The 5670-nt window shown below is 37.1% G+C and overlaps 1 long non-coding RNA gene across 1 annotated transcript; it reads left to right on the plus strand.

The window, feature by feature from the left end:
- Positions 1-1352: 1352 nt before the first annotated feature.
- On the plus strand, positions 1353-4865 carry LOC133790774 (uncharacterized). Its single transcript, XR_009874068.1, has 4 exons — positions 1353-1858; positions 1941-2019; positions 3569-3634; positions 4626-4865. It is a non-coding gene; the product is annotated as an uncharacterized LOC133790774 (long non-coding RNA).
- The last annotated feature ends 805 nt before the right edge of the window (positions 4866-5670 follow it).

Genomic DNA, 5670 nt, shown 5'->3' on the forward strand with positions numbered 1-5670 from the left:
TACTGTTTGGAAATATTTACAACTAAAAAACATAATCAGAGTCGGCTAAACGACAAAATTCAGGTTTAGTACAACCATCTCCCAAAAGTACCCTTGGCCGTGGCAGCCAGGCAGGCCAAACATGTACGCGCCGCTTCATGCTCTCCGTACTCATGGTTGGTCGACTTTCCCCTTGCCCTTACCTGCACCATAAAGCACCCGTAAGCCGAAGCCCAGTAAGAAAACCCTCACAGGCAGATAACATATGTATATTACACACTTAACATATAAACAAGCCACCATCAGGCTAAACACATATGACCATGCCGTCCCAGGCACTTACCAGGCCCTAGGTTCGCAGTCCACACCGTGAGGATATCCCAGGTATCCTTTAGGGTCTCGCCCTGGCAACTCGCACTCCGCGTACTAAACGCTGCTCTCGGCCCTTTTCCATTCTCGGCCTTCGCCGTTCCCGGCTGTCGCCGTTCCCGGCTGTCGCCGTTCCCGGCCGTCGCCGTTCCCAGCCGTCGCCGTTCCCGGCCGTCGCCGTTCATTCATTTATATGTACACATAATATAACTAAACAGATACTTAAACACATATAAATTCAATCAAAGGGCTATGCCCTGCAACACAGTCATATAGGGCCGAGCCCTGCAACACAATCATATAGGGTCGTGCCCTACAACACAAGCTTTATGGGAACCGTAGTTTTCTTACCTGTGTCCCGAGCTTTCCAGGCACCGATATCCCGAGCACAGTCCCCTAATCCAAGCCTCGCTGAAACCCTAGTCACAACGCACCAACAATATCCATCCATCAAGTTCTAATCCATTAAATAACTTTGGGTCATAATTCTAGTCTCCGAGACATTGAATTCTATCAATCCGGGTGATAAAATCCATCCTGAACCTTAACTATTGAATTCTCGAGCCTAAAACCTCTTTAAAGCCCAAAAATGCACTAAGCGCCGCGGGCCTAAGAACTCATGCCGCGGCCCCAGCTCTGTAACGTCCTACGTTTTTGGGTACCTTTAAACGACTCGGGTCGGGATTTTTCCCCCGGGTTAAGAATATTATTTTAAATAATATTATATTTTGTTTGTAAGTATTCCATGAGTTATTGCTAGCCAAAATATGAATTTTGTGATTTTAAAAGTCAAGATAAGACTTTCGGTCCTGGACCGACACAAAAATCCTGATCGGGTAAAAAATCTCGGAAAATAAAATGAAAAATCATGGAAATTATATTTTGGGCATAAAATACATTCATAAAAGTTAAAGTTTGGTAAAAAATAATAAACCTAAAAGAAAATGGAAATTTTAGGGCATTTTGTGTTAAATGCCTAATTTTACCGAAATGGGGAATTTTATTCCATGAATGGACCTTAAGTTAAATTTTATTATGTGATTAATTAAATTAAATGTGAGAGACATTTAATTTAATTAATTAATGTTAAGTTTGGTGATTAAAACTTAATAAAAGTGAAAAAGGTGTCAAAAGCCAATTTGGACTTGTCTTCTTATGAAACCTTTATTAACCTTTATTAAAAAAAAAAAAAAATGAAATGATCATATATGGCAAAGGGTTGGCCGGCCATGTGGTGTTTAGGTGGTGTGAACCCAACTTAATAAAGATAAAATTTCATTTTAACTAAGTCAAGTCAAGTGGGCAAGTGGGAGGAAAACACTTGAGTGTTTTTGAGATAAATTAGATAGTATATAACTCTTCCATCCCTCCCCAACCGACCACACCACCCTCTATCATTCACTCATCTGATTTTTTAAGACCTTTCAAAGTGTTCTCTCCATTTTTCAAGCCCAAGAACACCAAGGAAACTTTGAGGCTAAGTCTTGGTCTAGGAAGTATTTTCCCTAAGGTAAACTTTCACTAATCTAGGTTTTTGTAAAGTTTTAAGCATAGAGTTTCAAATAGCTAATTGACTATGTTGTTGGGGGAAGTTTGTTAGGGTTTTTGAAAGGTTTTGAAGGAGTCAAAGCTTATAGGAAGGTCCAAACCTTAAGCAAGAACACCAAAGAGGTAAAAAGTTTACTTTTGATGAGTTTGTTGTAGGGTTTTTAGTTTTAAGCATTATTTTGTATATCTAATGCTTAGAGTTTCTTGTTGATGATGTAATAAGGTTATGGTAGTTGTTTAATAATTTTTATGATGCATGTGTATTGATTTTTGAAAATGGGAACCAAAACCCCCAAGGGTTTTGTAGGATACCCTAAAACAAAACATGTTTTAAGCTGTGACTTCCAAGGGGTCAAGCAGCCACTGTATATTGTTTTTGTAAAATTAAATTGTACTGTGATGTTGTTGAGATTGAGTACATAAAATTGAGCTTTTGAAACACTAAAAAATGTTTAGAAATGAGTAAGTTATGATATTTCAAAGTTTAGGTAAAAAACTGTTTTTTCGTATTCTTATTTTCGGAACCAAATTTGGACAGCCACTGTATAGGGCAAATGAACCCATTTTTTTCTAAAATTTTGTGGACATATTTCTGGCATAACCTATTAGTCCACTGTAAAATTTGGTAAGAAAATATTAAACGGTTTGAAAGTTATTAACTGTCAAAGTTTGGAAAAAAATAAGGACTTGAAAATAAGGTCATTTTTACCTCATTGTTGGAAAATGATTTCACCAATCAAAAATGCTCATTTTGACCTAAGATTTTACAAAGACCTAAATGGCATAACAAAAATGGAATTGGGAAATTTTGGAAACAATTGGGTAAGTAAATTTCAAGTTATGAACTAACGAAGTATGTAGTTAAAAATGTGAAAATTAGATTTTTCACACTTAGTGTAAAAATGAGATTTTGGAACATAAGGTAAAAAGTAAAATTTTGCTTATTTCAAGATATAAATTGGTAAGTCTTGAAATCATATTTTCACTAAAATTATCCCTTTGAGTTTAAATGAATTATTTTTATTAAAGAGTTTTTATTCTTTCTAAAAATAAGAGATTTAATTTATTAATAGTTAATAAATTAAAAGAGGGTTTAAAACCCTATATTTTGAGAAAATAATTAAATAAATTATTTTCCTAGTAAGTAAAAATTGATTAATTGCTTTTGGAAAATTAATTAGTCAAGATGAGAAATTTATAACGGTTTTCCTAATTAAGACAAATTAGGCAATTTTCTTAAAACGGTTTTTAGATATTAAAACCTTAAAGAAAAATAAAAGGAAAATTTAAAGAGTTTATTTTCTTTAAAAATAATTAAGGAATTTATTTGTATTTTCTGGATATAATACCGGCTAAAATCTTACATATTTTAACCGACTAGTCGAAAGTGCGGGTTAATGGCGATACCTTGAAAGAATAAGATTTTTAGCGGATTGTGGGAAATACCATTGTGATACCCGAGCCTAGGTATCGAGACCTTAGGATAGGTCTCCCCGAGACTTAGGGTTTAGTCTCGAATATTTTGTATAACTTTCCTTAATAGATTTAAAACCAAATAAGGATTATAAATCCTTACAAATGACTTTTATTAAAATGACCAAACTGCCCAAAATAATAATAATGAATTATTAGTGCCATAATTAATCCGAGTATACTATATGGATAACTACAGTATTGGCTAAGCGTAACTGGACTGAACGTTGGAGGGTGAAAACTTGCTGAGCGCTAAGGACTCCAAGTAAGTCAACTTATATTGTATGGCTGCAACATGAAATGATTATTGTCTTGTATGTTAGTATAGGGATACATGCACATATATAGGCTGTCATAGAAAGTTGCTTAGAGACGTTAGTCTAGTGAGTGCTGATTTAGAAAATATGAACGGTAGAAGTCCGTCATATCCTAGACGGTTGATCCCCGTCACACTGCTTGATTTTATTTATGTCCGGTTCATTACCGCGACGAGTGGCCATGAGATGAGGATAAGCTGGTTAAACCTAGGGGCGCCAAGATAAATGGGACCTAGGGGCCCTCATGCTTACTTAATCATTGGACGGTTAGAATCCGAGCAAGTGCTCTGATAAGTTATTCCCGGATAGCAGCCGTGAATATTGGCCATTCCGTGAGAGTGCCTAGAGATACTAGGGGTTGCCAAGATAGAGTGAGGTTGAACACCCTAGGGGCAGCTGCTCACCAGCACCACTGATTAACATAGAAGTCTCCGTAAAACCATGTAAATTAGATTACGCTCTTGGATAAGTAGCGATGCCCTAGGTAACACGATAGTTACCCTTGATGAGAATATTTATTGGCTAGATCTTAGTGTGGAGACTCGGTTCTCTTTTATAGATTAGCAATTATGTTGGAGGGCGCGTTACGTCTGAATTGTTGGAAATTGTCGAGCGTTGGTCTCGAATTATAGTTGTGATATAATATATCTGCTTGCTCTGGGATTTTCTGAGTGCAGGGATATATTTGTTGATAAGATATAGTTGTGATATAATATATCTGCTTGTTCTGGGATTTTCTGAGTGCAGGATTTTTATCTAGATATGAATTAATTTATCCTTGGTTATCAGGCATGACCATAAGTTTGCCAGGACGCTTTAGCGTTCTTAAAATTGATTGTGTAGGGTCCGGATGGGTCCGAAACCCTAATTCTCTACATGCTTTGTTTGAAAGTTGATCTTACTAAGCGTTTTCGCTTACCTAGTTGTTTCATGTTGTAGGTAAGAGCAAGGGCAAGGCCGAGCAATGAGCGCTGGAGTCTTCCTTGCAAATGTACATGTGGACCGACCTTTTGGGAAGCCTTTTTATTTTTGGAAATGTTGTGTAATTTTCCTAAACTAGGCTCACTCTAATCTTTATAAAACATGTTTGTAACTAAATGTTAAGTATGGCCATATGACTTTTTAAAAAGTTTTTTTTTCTATGGGTTTTTGAGACATTTTGTTAAATGAAAACATTTATATTTCCGCATTATTGAGTCTTGAAAATCCGGGTCGTTACAAGTTCAACCCGAGGCCCTGCCTCATTTCAGCCTACAACCACTGCGGCCCTTCCTGAAGGGCGGCGCGACGCGCCTCCATTTCCAGACGGCCCTATGTTCTAAGGGGCCGCGGCTCAGCAAGAACAGCACTGCGGCCCGACCCCTCGAGCCCATAAAAACTCACCATTTTTACCACAAAAACCAATCAATTAACCCCAAAATCCAACCAACAATCCAAACCCTTAATCACAGAAGCTTTACTATGTTTTTCAGTAACAAAACCTAACAAAGAACTAGCTCAGAACCTCATCAAATCTCAAGAACAATCCTTCACCCAACACACATGCAAAACTCAAACATTTCAGCAGAAAACCAGCTACTAATCAACACAACTCAACATATTAAAAAGCTTACCTTGGGCAGAAGTGAATCCCCAAATCAGTTCTCTAAGCTCCAAACCTCTAGCTCCCAAAATCCCAGCTGAAATTCCTTAGTCTTGATTAGTTTTCACCAAAATTTCCCTTGCTAAGACTTGGAGAAAATAAAGAGAGAGAAGAGTGTGTCTTTGGGTCGGTTTCTCTAAGTTTCTGAGTACTCCTTTGGTTTTTTTTTTTGTTTTATTTACTTAGCCTCTAAGGTTACCTCAAGGTTCGGGGTACCAAAAACGTCCCCGATGGCAAAATGGTAAGTTTCCCCAATATTTCCTCCTAAACATTCTATCTTCAAATATATCTCCAAATATTTATTTCCATAACCCGATAACCCCATAGAACGTCCAATACCTG

This window comes from Humulus lupulus, chromosome 1 (genome assembly GCF_963169125.1).
Source record: "Humulus lupulus chromosome 1, drHumLupu1.1, whole genome shotgun sequence".
Lineage (NCBI taxonomy): Eukaryota > Viridiplantae > Streptophyta > Magnoliopsida > Rosales > Cannabaceae > Humulus > Humulus lupulus.